Raw genomic sequence first — 20,358 nt, 5'->3', positions numbered from 1 at the left:
GGTAAGAGTTGGCACCCTTATTTTGTGCCTGATATTAGAGGGAAGCTTTCAGTTTTTCATCACTAAATGTTTGTTGTAGGTAAGTGGCTTTAACTATGTTAAGAAAAGGTCCTTCAGCACTTTTTTATTGAGTGTTTTTATCATGGCTGGATGTTGGATCGTGGCAAATACTACCTATGCATCTATTAAAATAATTATTTTACTTCTACTTTTATTGATATGATATATTATGTTAACTGATTTGAATATATTAAACCAAACTTGCATCCCCAGAATGATCCTATTGGGTCATGGTATATGATTTTTGTTCTATTGTCGGATTAGTTTGCATAATATTTTGCTGAGAATCTTTGCATGAATGTTCACTAGTGACATAGATCAACTGTTATCTTTTTGTATGGTGTCTGTTTGCTATTATATCAGGGTAATGTTTGCCTTGTAGAAGCTGTTTGGTAGAATTACTGTTTCTTCCTCTTTCTGAAAGAGCCTGAAAAGGATTGGGGTTAGGTCTTTTTCAAAGGTTTAGAAGAATTTACTACTTAACCTCTTTGAGCACTGGGCTTTTGTTCAGGGGAGACCTTTTATGACCATTTGGATTTCGTTAATAGTAATTAGCCTGTTCACTTGCTCTGTTTCCTCTTGATTCAAACTTGGAAAGTCAGAAGAATCCAAGACTGTATCCAAATCCCTTAAGTTCTTCAGTTTCATGGCTAAAGGTTTTCAAATAATCCCTGATGATCATTTGGATTTCTTTGATGTCTATTGTGAAGTCTCCCTTTTCATTTCTTATTTGGTGTAGTGGAATTTTCTCTCATTCTTTATTTGTCTTGCTAATGGTTTATTAATCTTGTTTATTACTTCAAAGAGCAAATTTTTTGTTTAGTTGATCTTTTGATTTTTTTTGTATCTATTTCATTGAACTCTAAGTTTTATTATTTACTTCTGCTGGTTTTGTTTTCCATTTAGTGGTCTTTTTCTAGATTCTCAAGCTGTGCTGTTATGTTACTTATGTGAGGTTTTATGCTTTCTAGTGCTGCGCAGTTAACTTTCTTTTTGTTTAATTTTTGAACTATACCCGGCTGTTCTCAGGGTTTATTCCTGTCTCCGCACTCAGGGATCTCTCCTGGCAGGTGCGGAGAACATATGTGGTGCTGAGGGTTGAACTCTAGGGAGCGGCATGTAAGGCAAGCTCCTACCACCTTTACTATTGCTCCAGTCCCTGAACTTTCTTATTAATACCACTTTTGCTATGTCCCATATATTCTTGAAACTCATATAATCAATCTCATTTGTTTCCATGAATCTTTTGATTTCCTCTCTAATTTCCTCTTTGACTCACTGGTTGTTCAATAGTGAGTTGTTCAATTTCCAAGTATTTATTCCCCCCCCCAGTTCTATTCATTTCCATTTTCAAAACAGTATGGTATCAGAGGACAACTGATACAATTTCTAACTTCTTGATTTTTAGATACGTTTTATACACTAGAATATGTCCTGTCTTGGAGAACGTTCCAGCTGCACTGAAGATGAATTTATACTTCACTTTCAGGGGTTGAAGTTTCCTCTATATTTCTTCTGGGTCCATGTCTTATATTCCTTCCTTCAGTGTCATTGTTTCTATTGTTTCTATATTGAGTTTTTGCATATATGATACGACATATGATATGTCCATTGGTAAAAAAGGAATGTTAAAGAATCCAACAATTATTGTGTTCCTGACAATATCTTATTTTATATTTGTTAGTTGCTGTTTTAAGTCCTTTGGTAGGTTATCATTGGGAGCATATATGTTTAAAGCTATGAGTTCTTTATGTAATAATCCCAAATAATTAAGAAATGGTTATCCATGTCCTTTACTGTAAAAAATACAAACGCGTGCAGGGAAGGGGGTGATGTGTTGTGTTGTCGCGGGCTCTCGGGTTGGCTTTCTCTCACGCTGCTGGTGTTTGCTGCTCTTGAGCCACTCTGTAGGGACTAGATCGGGATGGCTCCTCCTTTGTGCTCTGTTTCTTTGTGTTCTGCTGTGCTCTCTTTTATCTCTCTCTATCTCTGTAGTCTCTCCTCTGGTCTCTTGCAACCTCTCTTCTTCTGATCTCTCTCTCCAGAGCCCTTCTGCTTCAATCTCTGGATTCTCACTCACTCTGGCTTCTGACTCTGACACCGACTCTGATTCTCACTCTCTTTGGGTTCTTTCTTTCCCCTGCTTCTGGCTCTGATGATTCTCTTTCGCTCTGTGCTCTGCTTCTGTGTCTTCTCTCTTGCTTCTGTGTCTTCTCTCTTCTTTCTGTGTCTTCACTCTTCTATCTCTTACAGTCTAAGTTTATATAGCAATCACATAGGGTGGTGACACAAAGGTGGGTTGAATATTAACAAATCAACAAAGAGGGGTAAGACCACTCCTCCAGAAGATTAATAAAATCTCATCTAAGGAGATTACTAGGAGATCCGCTAAAGGGTGAGATCCCATCCGGGTTGTGTCATTTTCTTCTTTCCTCAGCTAGTAAACTACTTAAATAGTTATAGTAAATTTACTTCTAATATTTCTAACAATGTCATTCTGTATGAGCACAATAAGAGATATATCAAACTTAAAGTTTGCTTCTTCCTGAGAACATCTCACTATATATTCCAGACCATCCTCAGGTCAGGTTAGTCTTGCTAATCCCAGTAGGGTCCTAGTCTCTTCGTTACTTTTGGATCATGACAGCATTTGTCTATAGCCATGTTCTCAACTTAGAGTTGACTATTGTGGCGCTTTGGCCTGGCCCATTTTGATGCTAGGGCAGCTCACAGCTTGCTTTGGGTTTATTCCATTGCTCGTCTGGACCCTGTTTTTGGGGTGCTGGGAATTAAGGCAACTGAGTCAAGAAAGCAAATGTCAATGAGTAAATATTATTGGAGTCGATCAGCTCCCAAGTTACAAAGCATAATATTAACTGTCTTCCTGTGTTTATTCAGAAAGGAAATTGCTTTAAGGTAAACAAAGTTCTTTGTGGCAAGGATGAAAGGACAAACCCCATGTTATTCTGCACTTTATGATTTATTTTAATTTGAAGACAATGTTGTCTGATATAAGTGTGGTTATCTGGTACTTTTTAAGGGAATTGTTTGTCTTAAGACAGTCTATGACCTTGAGCCTCTGATCCATATGCCACCTTGTGTTTCTTTTAATGGTGAGTTATATACTTTGCCATTGGATGAGACTATTGATTTTAAAGAATTTGTTGTCACTATTTTGCAGGAGTTATGCATGATTGGTTTTTTTTAGCCTTTTATAGACACTCTTTGAGTCCTTGTAAAACTTGTTTTAAGTCTATGATGTTCTAATTTTGCTGCTTGTTCTGTGAAATTTATATTATTCCTTCAAACTGGAATGAAAATCAAAATGATTAAAATACTCTTGGTCAGGCATTCATTACATTCAGTGTTCCTTTTTGCTATATTCTGCCATTATTGAATAGCCTTGTAGAGTCTCATTTGATAAATCTGTAGTTATTTCCTTCGTATATGAGTTGTTTTGTGATCTTGCTGCTTTCAATGTTCTGTCTCTGTCTTTAGCTTTCTTCATTTTGATTGAAATATATCTTTGATTTCGTTTTTACTTTAGAATCTGGAAAATTTCAGGACTCTTAGATATGGGTACGCATAACCTTCAGTTCTGGGAAGATCTTTTGTTTATTTATTTATTTTGTTTTGGGCACAGCCAGCTCTGCTCAGGGCATGCTCTTGGAATTCATTCTGAAATAATTCCTGGAGAACTCAGGGACTCAGATGAGGCACTGGGGATCAAACTTGGGTTGGACACGTGCAAGACAAAGCATCATACCCCCTGTACTATTACTTGTGTAGTTATGTATTTAATTGAGATTCCTATGTTAATTGTCGCACTTAGTAAAAGAGCCAAAATTTGGAAACAACCAAATGCCTAACCACACATGAATGGAGCAAGAAGTTGTGGTATAATCCCACAAACAACTAAAGCAGTACTTAGGGGAAAAAGTATGGGAGGCATCATCTTCCCCAACTTCGTACTACAAAGAAGTAATTTAAAAAGCATGTTATGGGGCTGGAGCAATAGCACAGCGGGTAGGGTGTTTGTCTTGCACGTGGCCGACCCAGGTTTGATTCCCAGCATCCCCTATGGTCCTCTGAGCACCTCCAGGAGTAATTCCTGAGTGCAGAGCCAGGAGTAACCCCTGTGTATCTCCAGGTGTGACCAAAAAAGCAAAAAAATGAAAAAAACAGCATGGTATTGGAATAGAGATAGGCCTGTAGACCAATGTAATAGAGTTAAATATAGTAACACAGACCCTCAAAAATATGATTACTTAACTTTGACAAAGGAACAAGAAATATTAAGTGGAGCAAGGAAAGCCTCTTCAACAAGTGGTGCTGGGAAAACTGAATACCTTATATGTAAAAAATGAACTAAGACCTCTGTCTAAAGCCAAGCACAAAAGTCAGATCAAAATGGATAATAGACCTCAATATCAGACCTAAATCCATAAGGTACATGGAGGAAAATGTAGGCAGAAGCCTTTGCGATATTGAAGCTAAAAGCATCTTTAATGATGAAACACCACTGACCAAGCAAGTGGAACCAAAGATAAACAAATTGGACTAAATTAAACTGAGGAGCTTCTGCACCTCAAAAGAAATGGTGACCAGGATAGTCAGCCCAGAGAATGGTAAAATTATTTATCCACTACTCTTCATATAAGAGGTTAATATCCAAGATATATAAGGCACTGATAGAACTTTGTAAGGAAAAATCCTCCAACCGCATCAGAAAATGGGGAGAAGAAATGAACAGAAACATCCTGAAAGATTATTGTAAGATTGAAAGTCAATTATGAAAGCTTTGTAACCATATCTCTCAGTTATTCAATAAAAATGAACATGGCAGCTAGACCTTGTTCAGGAGTAAATTATTTCATTATGCTGTAAGCAAAAAAAAAAAAGAAGAAGAAGAAATGCAAATGGCCGAAAGGCACTTTGAAAAAATGTTTTACATTGCTAATCATCTGGGAGATGTAAATCAAACAATGATGAGATATCACCTTACACCAAAAGACCGGGTACACATCAAAAAGAGTAAAAACAGGGGCTACAGTGCCACCCAGCAGGTCAACCTGTACATGTAGAGTAAGTGCACCAGCAGCCTGATGGTGACTTCAGGCTTCCTGATACCCCAAAATCCCCACTGTGCCTCTGGCCAGACACCAACAACTTGGGACCAAGTTTCTTGAGAAATTAAACAGTCAAAAGTTAAGTATGTGGAAGTCACGCTCGCAAACCCTCTCTGGCTCAGCCAAACAAGCTCAAATGAGCTTATCGGCCTTGCTTCAGAGACCCATAAATAAATCTCGAAAGAGATCAAAGTCAGAGACTCACAAATGAATCTCAGAATATAATCACAGCCCAGAGATGTCTTCCCACCCCACACCAGGCTGGTTTCACCAGAGCATCTCGGAGTGGGACAGGAACAGGTGTGTCCTTTCACTTGCCCCAAATGAATCCCAGCAGCAGCAAACTTCCAGAACTCAATTGCTGCCACAGTCATGTCCAAACGTCACAGGCTCATCTTGACTCCACGCACAAGAGAAATTGTAGGATGACATTGCTTTGTCTTTCCCCCCCTTGCCATAAGGAGCTTGGGTTTATCCCAGTCACACCCAACAAGGTGCTCCCGAGTCACTCCCATTTCTTTGTTTATCTGTAACTACTTCTCTATGCTCTCTTCCCCAAAGAGTCAATCAGCTTTCCCCCCTAAAGAAACTGTTAATTTGTAAGGTCAGATCTTTCTAGGATACTGAACTTATACTGTAAGTTAATATTGCCTTTCTCCTTCCTTGTGTCTTTTGAATAGCTTACTTTAAAGCAATGTCCCTTTGTATAGACACAAGAAGACAATATTATGCTTTTGTAACTTGAGATTTAATTGGCTTCGAATATTATTCATTCCCGGGCATCTGCTTCCTCGACTTAAGCCTCAATTGCCCTCAGTTCCTAGCACCCCAAAAGCAGGGTCCTGATGAGGGATTGGACGAACCCAGGGCAAGCGGTGAGTTATGTGCTACTCTGGCATCGAGATGAGCCTGGCCAAAGTGCCTAATTCTTAACTATAAGTTAAGAGCTTGATCATGGACAAATGCTGTCATGATCCAAAAGCAATGATGAGACTAGGACCCTGCTAGGGATAGGAAAGACTAATCTGGCCTGAGCACTGTAGTCTGAGATCAAGATGGCCCCAGGAGAGCAATTCTATAAGCTTAATGCATTTCTTATTGTGTCCATACAAAATAATTAATATTACGAATGCTTTTATGTTTGCTGGATGAGAGGAGAAACACACTCATGGGACTCCGTCCTGTCCTAAAAGCAGCATCCCCTGAGGGAAAGAACTTCAACCCTGTTGATTGTGACCACACCTATGTGTAAGCCCCCATGTGGCAGGGGGGGGGCAGGGGGATTTAACTAGGTTGGAAGAGTGGGTTAGGGGCAAGATCTGGGGTGAGATCCAGAGCCAGGGAGAGATCAAGAACCGGGAGAGAAGCGGAGGGAGAGACGAGAATGGAACAAACGACTTCTGATCGAGCAACCGGTTTGGCCCTCGTTTCCTTCTCCATCTGCCCCATGGCCCGGGCTACTCCAGCTGGGCAAGCGGCCAGGACCATCCCCCTCAAACCCGGGGGCGGCCAACGGGGAGAGCTGCTGGGGCTCTTCACCCGGTTGCCCCCTTACAGATGTTTTTACAAGAAATAATCTACTGAAAAACCCTGGTATGCAAGACTAGTGGCTGAAAACTCAAGCTTCACAGAGTTGGGTTTGGGCAACTTTCCCCCATCTCACCACCCTTCCAATTTCCTGCCAGTCAGACTCACCAACTGCCTCTGAGCATCATAGAAGCGCATTAATGGCCATGATTCAAAGACTCAAAAATTAATATCGGAAGAGAGCAACATGCTGCTGGATACCTTTGGATACCAAAAATTATTTAGCATCTGCCTATGGGGCAGGCTTGGATGGTTGTGGGAAAATTCAAATAATGGTGGTGCGAAGGTGTAATGGTGATGGGTTTGGTGTTGAAATAGTGAACGTAAACAATTATTGTGGACAACTTTATGAAAATAAAATTTATTTTTTTTAAATATACTGAATAAGAACTACCAGAGCTGGGCAGATGTAGGGAGGAAGGGACTCTCACTCACTGGTGGGAATGCTCATTTGTCCAGTCTTTTGGGAAAACAATATGGGCATTCCTCAAAAAATCTAGAAATTGAGCTTCCATATAACCCAGCAATACCACTTCTGGAAATATTCAACAGGGTGCAAAAACACACAGCAGAAATAGCATATACACTTGTATGTTCATGCAGCACTGTTTACAATAGCCAGAAACTAGAAATAACCTGAGTGCCTGAGAACAGATGATTGGTTAAAGAAACTATGATATATCTACACCATGGAATACTATATAGCTGTTAGGAAAAATGAAATCATTAATTTTTTTTATAAATGGATGCACATGGAGAATATCATGCTGACTGAAATAAGTCAGAAGGAGAGAAACAAACATAGAATGACTGGACTCATTTCTGGGATACACACATATAAAAACATGGTAAGAGACTAACACCAAAGCACAGTAGAACTAGGGGCCAGGAAGAATGGTCCATGTTTGGAAGACTGCCTTAATGTCTGGGGAAGAGGGCAGTTGGGATAGAGAAGGGATCATTATGACAATGATGGTTGAAAGAAACAGCTCTGAATGGGAGATGTGTACTGAACATGGATAAAGGACCAAACATGATGGCACCTCAGTATCTGTATTGCAAACCATAATTTCAAAAAGGGAAGAGAGAGACATAGAGAGAGAGATATCTTCCATAGTGGTAGGCTGGGGAAGAGGGAGCAGGAGTGATGTGTGGGATATTGGTGGTGCGAAATGTACACTAGTGAAGGGATGGGTGTTGGAACATTCTATGACTGAAACCAATCATGGAAGCTTTGTAACTGTATCTCACAGTGATTCAGTGAAAACAATAAATAAATATTTCTTAAGAAAAGAAAAGAACAAGTTGCAGTGTATATACAAATTGGACTGCTATGCAGCTCTAAGAAAGGGAAGACATTTCTATACAAAGAAATATTCTATTGGAACATTTTTTTGACTATTGATTCTTCACCAGTTTGTCCTTTCTGTTCCTCAAGGATAGCAATAGTTCTTTTTCTTTTAAATAATTTTTATTAACGAATCACTATGAGGTAGAGTTACCGACTTATAAACTTTTGTGCTTGTGTTTCACTCATACAATGATCGAGCACCCACCCTTCCACCAGTGCCCATTATCCACCACCAATGATCCCAGTATCCCTCCCAACACCCCACGTAATCCTCCCCCACCCGAACCCACTTCTGCGGCAGGGAATTCCCTTTTTCTCTCTCTCTCCTTTTGGGTGTTGTGGTTTGTAATAGAGGTATTAAGTGGCCAATCATCTTCGGTCTATAATCTACTTTCAGCAAGCATCTCCCATCCCAAGCGAGCCCTCCTAGCACCCTTTACTTGGTGGTTCCTTCTCTATCTGAGCTGCCATTTTCCCCAGCATGTAAGGCTGGCTTACAAGCTGTAGGGGCAATCCTTCTTGTACTTATCTCTACTATTTTTGGGTGTTAGTCTCCCATTCTGTTACTTTATTTTCCACAAATGAGTGCGATTTTTCTAGTTTGTCACTGTTTTTCTGACTCAATTCACTTACTATGATACTTTCCATGTTGATCCAACTATAGGCAAATTTCATGACTTCATCTTTTCTAACAGCTGCATAGTATTTCATTGTGTATATGTACCAAGTTTCTTTAACCAGTTATGTGTTCTCAGGCACTTGGGTCTTTTCCAGATTCCAGCTATTGTAAACAGTGCTGCAATGAACATACAAGTGCATGTGACATTTCTAGTATACTTTTTTGCATCTCTGAGATATATTCCCAGAAGTGGTATTGCTGGGCCAATTTCTAATTTTTTAAGAAACGTCCATACTGTTTTACAAAAAGGCTGAAACAGTCGGCATTCTTACCAGCCGTGAAGGAGAGTCCCTTTCTCCCCACATCCACGCCAACACTGGTTGCTTTTGTTATTTTGCATGTGGACCTGTCTCTGTGGAGTGAGATGATATCTTATTGTTGTTTTGTTCTGCATCTCCCTGACGCTTAGTGATGAAGAGCATTTTTTTATATGACTTTTGGCCATTCGGATTTCTTCTTTGAGAAAGTTTCTGTTTATTTCATTGCCCCATTTTCTGATGGGTTTGGATGTTTTCTTCTTGTAGAGTTCAACCAGTGCCTTGGAAATCCTTGATATCGACCCCTTATCAGATGGGTATTGGGTGAATATCCTTCCCCATTCTGTAGATTGTCTTTGTATTCTGGTCACTATATCTTTTGAGGTGAAGGAGCTTCTCAGTTTAAGATAGTCCTATTTGTTTATCTCTGTTTCCACTTGCTTGGTCAGTGGACTGTCATATTTAAAGATACCTTTAGCTTCAATGTCGTGGAGAGTTTTTGCGCCCTTTCTTCAATATATCTGATAGATTCTGATCTGATTTTGAGGTCTTTAATCCATTTTGATCTGACTTTTGTGCATAGTGTTAGGTAGAGGTCTGAGCCCATTTTTTTGCCTGTAGCTGTCCAGTTTTGCAAGGACAATTTGTTAAAGAGGCTTTCCTTCCTTCACATCACATTTCTTGCTCCCTTATCAAAGATTAGATGATCATGTATTTGAGGGTGTGTGTAAGAATATTCTATGTTCCATTGGTCTGGGGATCTGCGTTTGTTACAATACCATGCTGTTTTAATTATTACCGCTTTGTAGTAGAGTTTCAGTTTGGGGAAGATGATACATACCATCTTCTTTATCCCCAGAATTGCTTTAGCTATTCAAGAGGTTTGTTGTTCCGTATGAATTTCAGGAGTGTTTGATACATTTCTTTGAAGAATGTCATGGAAAAAGGTTACCAATAGTTCTTATATTATTCCTTTTTGACTCAGCCCTACTTCTCTAGTTTGCTGTTTATTTTTTCAGTCTGTCTTCAATTTTCTGTTGATTTTTAGATGATTTCTTCATTCCATTATTGGGATCACTACATTTTCTCAGCTATTGTCACTTTGTTGTTTGGACCTTATATTTCACCTACTCTTCAGTTCTGTCACTTCTGATTAAAGATTTTTTACATCTGCCCTTATGCTTTCTTGTATGCATATATTTGGTTTTTAGCACATTAAAAGTCCACATCCTAGTGTCCCTAAGGCATTTTTCTGAGAGGTTATAGAGCTAGCTGGTTCTGGTAGAATATTCATTAATCCTTGGATTCAGTGGGTTTTTATACAGTTTCCCCATCTTGCATGACATTTTCTAGGGTGAATTTTGTACTTCACTCCTGTGAGGATGCTTAAGTGTTCCAGCCCCTAGAAGAAGAAAGGGATACCTAGGATTTTGTATTTTCAAAACAGTATTGCTGTATTCAGTGTGAAGTTGAGAGTAAATTTCTTTGTCATATGGTTCAGAATTCTGGCAGTGGAAGGTGATATTAGGGCGCTATTCACTCCCCTTCAAGGTTTTTGCTGAATCTTGGTGTTTTTTGGGGACTCTTTAATGACACTGCTTGTGGACACTGCTACTGGGACTTCTCTTGAATGTGAATTGGCAGGGGGAGCTTGAAGTTCCGGTCCTTATGTCCTTCCCAGGCAAGGGGCTGTTTTCACCACATGGAGGCATGATCCTTTGGGATGCTCATCTGGAGAGTCAACAGTGTTGAGGAGGGTGCACCGATGCTCAAGTCAGGCTCTGGTACATGGGAATTCTCTGAGGTAGTGATTGGTCTGGCGGTTTTAGACTGATGTCCCTTTATGGTTCAAATCACCTTTTTCAATGAAACTTTTGTGCTCTTGGAGTAGATGTCAAGTAGGTGTCAAGAAGTGATATAACTGGTTCCCCACCCAGACAAGACACGAGCTGCCGCCCACAAATGGCTCCTCCACTCCTAAATGGCCATGATCCCGGAGGCACACAAACCAATCTCAGACCCTAGCAGCTTCTGGCAGAAATGCTTCTGGACTGTGAACTAAGCTACGGCCCCGTGCTGCCCTGGGAGGGGAAAGATGTTTGTCTCTCCACCTTTTCCTCATCTTATAGAGCCCATTGGACAGAGAGTTATGAGCTTGCAGTGACGATGTGTGTGGGGACTCTAGGGATAGGGGATGGAACCAGCCCTGCTCTCCGCCCGACAGACTTCAAGCTGCCGCCCAGAAACAGCTCCTCCGCTCACAAGAGGCCATGATCCCAGAGGCACAAAAACCAGTCTTGGAACCCAGTGGCTTCTGGCAGAAATACCTCTGAACTTTATTACTAAAATACCAGAAATACAAAATTGCACAGCTGCTATCGTGGCCGAGTGACATCATATGCTCTTCATTATCAGCAATAGAAAACAAATTATTTAATGATGCCTTTTCCGCAGGTCTGATAATTGTGGTAAAATTCCAAATAATAGGAGTGGTTCTTCTGCCGAAAAATTGAATGTAATCAAAGTTAAAAGAGAGTAAAGTGAAAATCATCTTCTGCCACACAGGCAGGGTGGGGGGATGGGAGGTATACTGGGGTTTTTGTTGGTGGAGTATGTGCACTGGTGAAGGGATGGGTGCTTGATCTTTATATGACTGAGACTTAAATCTGAAAGCTTTGTAACTGTTCTCATCGTGATTAAATAAAAAAGTGCAATAACTAACTGGGTCATGTAAAAACTAATTTTTTTAATATTTTAAGAAGTATCCAACTGTTTTCTATGGAGGTGGAGATAGTAAACATTTCCATAAAGAGTAAATAAGGATTCACTTTTTACCACACCCCCACCAGCACTGATTATTTCAGTCTTTTGGATGTATGCCATTCTCACTGGTCTGAGGTGATATCTGACTTATCTTGATTTTCATTTCCTTGATAATAAATGATAAAATAATTTTTTGCATTCCCTGTTCCTGTAGTTCTTCAGAAAAGTCTTCGTTAAAGTGTCTATTCAGATACTCTACACATTTTTGATGGGATTGTTGTTTTCTTATTAAGTTTTGTGCATACTTTATAAATCTTCAATAATAGTCCATTGTCAGTCATATGTGTAGTAAACACTTTTTTTCTCCCATCCACTAGAGTATCTCTTCTAGTCATTTTCTGAAGTGCATGAATATTTTAGTTTCATGTGCTCTCACTTATTTTTTGCTTCTGTTTTCTTTTACAATGACAATGAATCATTGAAAATATCTCTGCATTTGATCTCATAAAGAATTCTTATGTATTCCTCAATGTATTTTGTAGTCTGGGATTAGATTGACCCTATGATGCATTTTGGGTTGATGCTTGTGATTGGTATAGATAGGGGTCCAAATTTTCTTTCCAATGTGACTAAAGACTTTTCTTAACAATATATGTTAAAGAGATTTTGATGAGTTTATGGATTCTTATCCCAACATTAGCTATACTCTGTAACACTTATTTCTTGACTTTGGGTCTCTGATTCATTATTTCCATAATCCAGAGATGAGGCAGTAGAGTGGACTTGTTTCATAGACCTATAAGTTTCACTCCAGTAGTATATGAAATGAACACTAGTCCTTGATCCTATGTACTAATTATATGGAATTAGACTTCCTGGGTTTTAATCTGACCTTGATAATTTACTAGTTTTATATAACCATGGGTAAGTCTTTTTTTTAATTGAATCACCAGGTGGAAAGTTACAAAGCTTTCAGGCTTAAGTCTCAGTTACATAATGCTCGACACACTTCCCTTCACCAGTGCACAAATTCCACCACCAAGAATCACAGTAAACCTCCCCGCACCACCCAACCCCCACCCCACCTGTATAGCTGATAAATTTCACTTTACTTTCTTTTTACTCTGATTACATACAAACAAAAAACTCACTATTATTGTTTGGAGTTCCCCCTCCTCCAGAGTCAGGACCTGCTGGAAAGGAAGCATTTGATAATTTGTTTTCCATTGCTGAGAATGAAGAGATATGAAGTCGTGTGGCCAAAATAGCGGCCGCGAGTTTCTGGATTTCTGTATTTAGTATTTTAGTAAATAAGTCCAGAGGGATTTCTGCCAGAAGTTGCATCATTACTAGCTCGTACCTCCCTGCTACTTAATATTCCACATATGAGTGCAATATTTCTGTGTCTCTCTCTTTCTTTCTGACTCATTTCACTCAACATGACACTTTCCATGTTGATCCACTTATATGCGCTTTCCCCTGGAGATCTCTCCGGCCCGCGGAGAGACAGCAGTGGAAAGCGCTCCTAATTGGGTGGGTTCTGTGAGCGGTTCCGACCTGAAATAAAACTAGTGAGGATAATAAATAGGGGGCCCAAGACGACACATGCCGATCAAGGGCAACTTTATTAACTGCCACGCTGGTTTTATACTTTTCTTAGCAGGGGGTTGGTACATAAGTTGTCAATCATCAGGGAAGTGTCTTCTCAGACCAAATAAGGAAAGGTTCGGGGTGTATTAGGTGGGCTTACAACATTCTTCAAGAGTAGATTGAGAAATAGTGGGGAGAGGAAGGCAAGGGTTTATCTGGCAGGAGCATCTGGCAGGAGGAATGCACAAGGTAGAGGAAGGTATTCTACTTAATGGGGGGCTTAATGGCATCTCTTAGTTAACTGCCCTGGGCTACTTTTACCTCTTGAGTTTGGCTATTTCCTTTGTCACAAGGGCACCTGTGCCTCAGGTCAAGCAAAGCTGGTAATGGAATTTTCCGGTTTGTCCAGGGTAAAGGTTTCAGGGTCCTCTTTTGTTCAGGGTCCTGAGCAGTCCCCAACACTTATATACAAATTTCATGACTTCATCTTTTCCAACAGCTGCATAGTATTCCATTGTGTAGATATACCAAAGTTTCTTTAACCAGTCATCTGTTTTTGGGCACTCTGGTTTTTTCCAGATTGTGGCTATTGTAAACAGTGCTGCAATGAACATAGAAATGCAGATGTCATTTCTACTGTACATTTTTGCCTTTCCAGGGTATTTTTCCAGGAGTGGTATTGCTGGGTCAAATGGAAGCTCAATTTCTAATTTTTTGAGAATTGTCCATATTGTTTTCCAAAACGGCTGAATAAGTCGGCACTCCCAACAGCAGTAAAGAAGAGTCTCTTTCTCCCAACACCTGCTCCAACACCGGTCACTTTTGTTTTTTTGAATGTGGGCCAGTCTCTGTGGTGTAAGATGGTATTTCATTGTTGTTTTGATCTGCATCTCCCTGATGATTAGTGATGTCGAGCATTTTCTCATGTGCCTCTCAGCCATTCGGATTTCTTCTTTGGGGAAGTTTCTGTTCATTTCATCATCCCATTTTTGATCAGTTTTCTTCTTGTGGAGTTCAACCAGTGCCTTGTATATCCTTGATGTTAACCCCATATCGGATGGGTATTGGGTAAATATCCTCTCCCATTCTGTAGGCTGTCTTTGTACTTTGGTCACTGTATCTTTTGAGGTGCAGAAGCTTCTTAGTTTAAGGTAGTCCCATTTATTTATCTCTGTTTTCACTTGCTTGGCCAGTGTCATGTCAGCTTTGAAGATAACGTTGGCTACAATGTCGTGGAGGGTTTTGCCAACCTTGTCTTCAATGTACCTTATGGATTCTGGTCTGATGTTGAGGTCTTTAATTCATTTTGATCTGATTTGTACATGGTGATAGTTGGAGATCTGAGTCCATTTTTTTCATATACCTGTCCAGTTTTGCCAGCACAATTTGTTAAACATGCTTTCCTTGCTCCACTTCACATTTCTTGCTCCCTTTTCAAAGATTAGATGATCGTATGTTTGGGGTGGTGTGTCAGAATATTCAACCCTGTTCCATTGGACTGCAGCTCTGCCTTTGTTCCATTACCATGCTATTTTAATTACTACCACTTTGTAGTAAAGTTTGAGGTTGGGGAGGTTGATTCCTCCCATTTTCTTTTTCCCAAGAATTGATTTAGCTATTCGTGGGGGCTTATTGTTCCATATGAATTTCAGGAGCGCTTGCTCCATTTCTTTGAAGAATGTCAAGGGTATCTTTATAGGGATCACATTGAATTTGTACAATGCTTTTGGGAGTATTGCCATTTTGATAATATTAACTCTTCCAATCCATGAACAGGGAATATCTTTCCATTTCCTCATGTCCTCTTTTATTTCCTGAAATAGTATTTTGTAGTTTTCATTATACAAGTTCTTTACCTCCTTAGTTAAGTTGATTCCAAGGTATTTGATCATTTGAGGCACAATTGTGAACGGGATTGCTTTTATCATGTCGCTTTCTTCTCTCTCATTATTTGAGTATAGGAAAGCCATGGACTTTTGGGTGTTTATTTTATAGCCTGCTACTTTACTATACAAGTCTATTGTTTCTAAGAGTTTCTTCGTAGAGGTTTTAGGGTTCTTTCAGTATATTATCATATCGTCTGCAAATAGTGAGAGTTTGATTTCTTCATTTCTTAACCATGAGTAAGTCTTTTATGTGCCTTACTTACCTGCTATGTAAAGTGGAAATGATAATGTAAAATATGGATTATAATATTTCTTACTCATATCACAGAATTGTGAGGTTTGAACGAAAAGATACATGTAGAAGAGTAATAATCATTAAACCTTATATAGTTCTTACTACAACTTGTTACAAAAACCTTTTATCTTTATGTCATAAAATAAATAATTATAAGAAAACCATTCAAATATATATTTAGTGTTAATTTTAATTTTCATAGTTTAAATTAATATAAATTATAAAATGTATTTCCAACATATATGTCAGCGTTTTTGACAATATTTTGTTACAAATAGTCTGTGGTTTCATCCCACTTTGTTTAAACACTGTGAATCACAAAATTTTTCATGGTGATTTGTTACATGCACTCAATATCCTAACACTATTCCCACTACCACAGTAACCTCCCCTCCACCACTGTTTCCATTTTACCAACAATCCCTCAAGCTTGCCCCAGTAGCAGATCCACAATAATTTATTTTATACTGCTTTATATATGGTTCTTGTTTGATTTCTAAGTCTGAGTTAAATTATTTTGTCTTTTTTGGGGAACTACTTAAGAACATTTCAATCTCTTTTATCCAAATGCAGGTATGTAGTAGATTTCTTATAATACCATGTGTATAAATGGGGGTAAGATATGCCTACCATAAATTTTCATTACATACAGTGAATTGCATTATTTTTTAAAGAATGCTATTGCATACATGTAGTTAATCCCTAGGTTATAATATTCTTAATTTTCTCCAGATGCCTGGAGATCAGTAGGAAGAATCTGAACATGCTGGGTTTTTTTGTGATTTTGTTATTCAGCAATGGCAATTCAGCAATGGCAATGATTTGCCATTAATCACTCAACAGAATGCTTAATAACATAGATTGTGTCCTAATACATGAATTTCCTGTAGACCTAAGTAACTATTAGACTAGCATAATAATATTAGTAACTTTCTTCTTGAGCACTATGAAATTTTCTAAGGAATTAGTATCTTTAAAACTCAAAGTATTAAGTAGAATTTTTGTGGGTGGTTGATTTCTTCAAATTCAGTTTTACCCGTAAAACAGGCAAGTGGAATGAAATGAAAAAATGAAATGCATAATTTTATATTCCCAGAATATGAAATACAAAATACACTCTGTGTATTTTGGCAAGTGGATCTTTTATTTTAGTATAATAGTCCTTAAATATTTGAGTTAATTAGAAAAATTAAGATTGTTTTATTCTACAAATGTAGTTAGTAATGTCAAGATTCTCATTTTGCATTTTGCTTTTTTGTTCCTGAATCTGGGTCAAATCTGCATGCACCACACATCTTCAAAAGTGCTTTATCTTTCTCCCCAGACGTCAGGCCCTGCTATGTGATGATAAGTAACAGAAAACTTTAACATACAGATGCTTATACTTAACATCTGTCAGTAACCTCATGATTAATGACTCCAGTGTTGCCTAGCATGTCCAAACATAAGTCTTGACAAATGTTTTGATCAGGTCTGAACAGCGAGTTTAAGAGTCTCTGAAAGACAGCTAGAGGGTAGGAAATAATCACATTGAATAAAGATTCCAAGTTCTTCAACTTGTGAAATCTTTCTGAATATTGATTCCATTTGCTAATAAGCTCAGAAGTTCAAAGCAGGGACCTAAGGCCATGACTCTCCCTTGCCTCCTTCAGGAAAAAAATTGGATTTTTCCTCCTCCTTCTCCTAAATGGACAGGATTATGAAACAGAGTTTTTAAAAGCTATGTTACCCCCTTGACCTCTTTTCAAGAGGCTCAGATATTAACATTAAATTAAATTCCCTCTGCCAGAACGGAATTTTTAAATGAATTATACTCAGATCATTCCTCCCACCACATTCTAGTGGTATTTTTAAAATGATACAATGTGGATAATTTTGTATCTTAGGGAGAGGCTTTTAAAATTCATACTCAGATAAGTGAGTGCTGCTCTTTATGAGTGGCATGTGGGAATGCAACTGATTTGCTGAAACCACTGGTAACACAGATTCTAAGCCAATTTGAGAGTCTGCCTATCATTTGGTCCTTGTATCAAGAGAAAGAAGTCTCACAACATCTCTGAGAGTTGGAAACTGCTGTCTTGCCACATGGTAGAATACACAGAGTACACGTCAAATAAATCAATGAAAATGAGTGTTTATTAGATTTTTAATTATAGCAAGAAAAGAAAGTTTACAGCTCTTCCCAAACTCCGCAACTCTCATGCCTTGGTGTCATTAAAGGAACATGTCTCTTCAATGTGAGTTCTCATTTAGTCCTCAGGGGGAAAATAGCCATTTGTATTTACTTAGTGACTGAGAGCATCAAGCAAACTTTCCTTAACTAAACTAAAAGTTTAAAAAGAGGTCAATAGATTGAACACACGGGGGACCACTGAAATCTTTTAAAAAGAACTTCCAGTGGTGTTGTGAAGGAGGAAGACACCCTGCAGTGTCTGAGGTGAGTGGGTGGAAAAGCAACAGAGACAGAAATGTAGGCCACTCTTTAAAGAAATTTGTCAGCAGAGGGAAAGATGCATAGAGAGAATAGCTTGATGAGATAGATATTTTCCATGTGCTCCCTGAACAGAGAAGGTGTTTTTAGGAAAGGTGCCTATTTTATTTGGACTAGGCAATTAATCCCTAAGTTTTATTTTAACCTAGTAAAAAATTTTAATCAGAAAAGTTAAGGAGACAGAAAAAAGTATGCATTAAATGAGGGTAAGTGTCCAAGGAGTACTGAAAGTTAGTCTGTCGAGAGCAAAAGAGATACTATCCTCTTTAACTTCAACAGGATACAGACTGAGGAATGAATATATTAAACTGTCAGGGTCCTGGTCAGTCTACACAGGCAAACTGGAGAATTATTGCCCCAAGTCGCGGGACTTAATCCCTAAAGGAGAGGGAGTGGGTAGGGGAGAAGCATCTGCCCTGGCCCTCTGCTCATGGCGGGATTCCTGCCCATAGCCATCAAGAAGGAAACCAAACCAAGAAAGAACGCCACAGGTGGGGGGAAGTGTGGTGGTCAAGCAGTTCTCCGTTTATTGGCCTTTACTAAAGTGTTTTTATACACATATTCAGAGAGGGATTCTCATGGATGGCACGTAGGGCACATTCATCCAGTTTGGCTTGGTATTGATATCAGCTAATGATTTGCATATCCTGCTTAGGGCTGGATTATCAGTATGTGTAGGTGATCACAGTCACTTCCTCACCCTCAACCAGAGTGCCTACATGTGGGGAGTGCTGGAGCAAGCCCCTGGGTCTTTGTAAAGAGGGCCAGCTCTTGCTTCAGGGGCAAGGAATTTGGTCAAAATCTGAGGCTAGCTGCTGAAACCCCAACATTCAACAAGAGTGAAATGTTAAGAAGAGGAGGAAGTAGTGACAGCCACATGTTAATGTTACAATGAAGAGATACCAAAGAGGAGGAAGATGCTAAAAAGAGCTTAAAAGTATTCAGAGATGATAGTTACAGGGAAACAATAGGTGGCCTTCTGTTTCCCTGGTGAAAGGCAGTCCATGAGCTACTAGAAATATTTTCGAGTCATTGGTTAAGAATAAGAATAAAACCCTGTTTGTCCCAAAGGCAGGAGAAACAAGGACAAGGAGGACCAGTCCATGGTAGGAAGCATGACACCAAAGGAAATGGGGAGTGTTGTTTGGACAGAGAAGAGCCACTGTAACAATGAAAGTTGGTCAAACTAAGAAGGTTCTGCACTTCAAAAGAAACAGGGACCACTCTTAGAAACAATAGACTCGTATAGTAAAGTTGCAGGTTACAAAATCAATACCCAAATGTCCATGGCTTTCCTATATGCAAATAACGAAAGAGCAGAAAGTGACATGAAAAAAGCAATCCCGTTCACAATTGTGCTTCAGAAATCAAGTACCTAGGAATCAACTTAACCAAGGCGGTAAAGGACCTGTACAAAGAAAACTACAAAACGCTACTTCAAGAAATAATAGAGGACACGAGGAAATGGAAAGATATCCCCTGCTCATGGATTGGGAGAATTAACATTGTCAAAATGGCAATACTCCCCAAAGCATTGTACAAATTCAATGTGATCCCTATAAGGATACCCATGACATTCTTCAAAGAAATGGAGCGAACATTCATGAAATTCATATGGAACAATAAGCCCCTACGAATAGCTAAAGCAACTCTTACGAAAAAGAATATGGCAGGAATCATCCTCCCCAACCTCAATCTATACCACAAAGTGGTAATAATTAAAACAGCATGGTATTGGAACAAAGGCAGAGACATAGACCAATGGAACAGGTTTGAATATCCCGACACACACCCTCAAATATATGATCATCTAATCTTTGATAAGGGAGCAAAAAATGTGAAATGGAACAAGGAAAGCCTCTTCAACAAATGGTGCTGGCAAAACTGGACAGCAACATGCAAAAAATAGACTTAAATCTCTACTTAACGCCATGTACAAAAGTCAGGTCAAAGCGGGTTAAAGATCTCAACATCAGACCAGAATCCATAAGGTACAGGGAAAACAAGGTTGGCAAAACTCCCCACGATATTGAAGCTAAAGGTATTTTCAAAGAAAACACACCATTGGCCAAGCAAGTGAAAACAGAGATAAACAAATAGGACTACTTTAAACTAAGAAGCTTCTGCACCTCAAAAGAAACAGTGACCAAAATTCAAAGACAGTCTACAGAATGGGAAAGGATAATCACCCAATACACATCTGATAAGGGGTTGATATCAAGGATATACAAAGCACCAGTTGAACTCTACAAGAATAAAACTCACAACCC

The sequence above is a fragment of the Sorex araneus genome, chromosome X (genome assembly GCF_027595985.1).
Source record: "Sorex araneus isolate mSorAra2 chromosome X, mSorAra2.pri, whole genome shotgun sequence".
Lineage (NCBI taxonomy): Eukaryota > Metazoa > Chordata > Mammalia > Eulipotyphla > Soricidae > Sorex > Sorex araneus.
Note: the sequence above shows the minus strand (reverse complement) of the source record.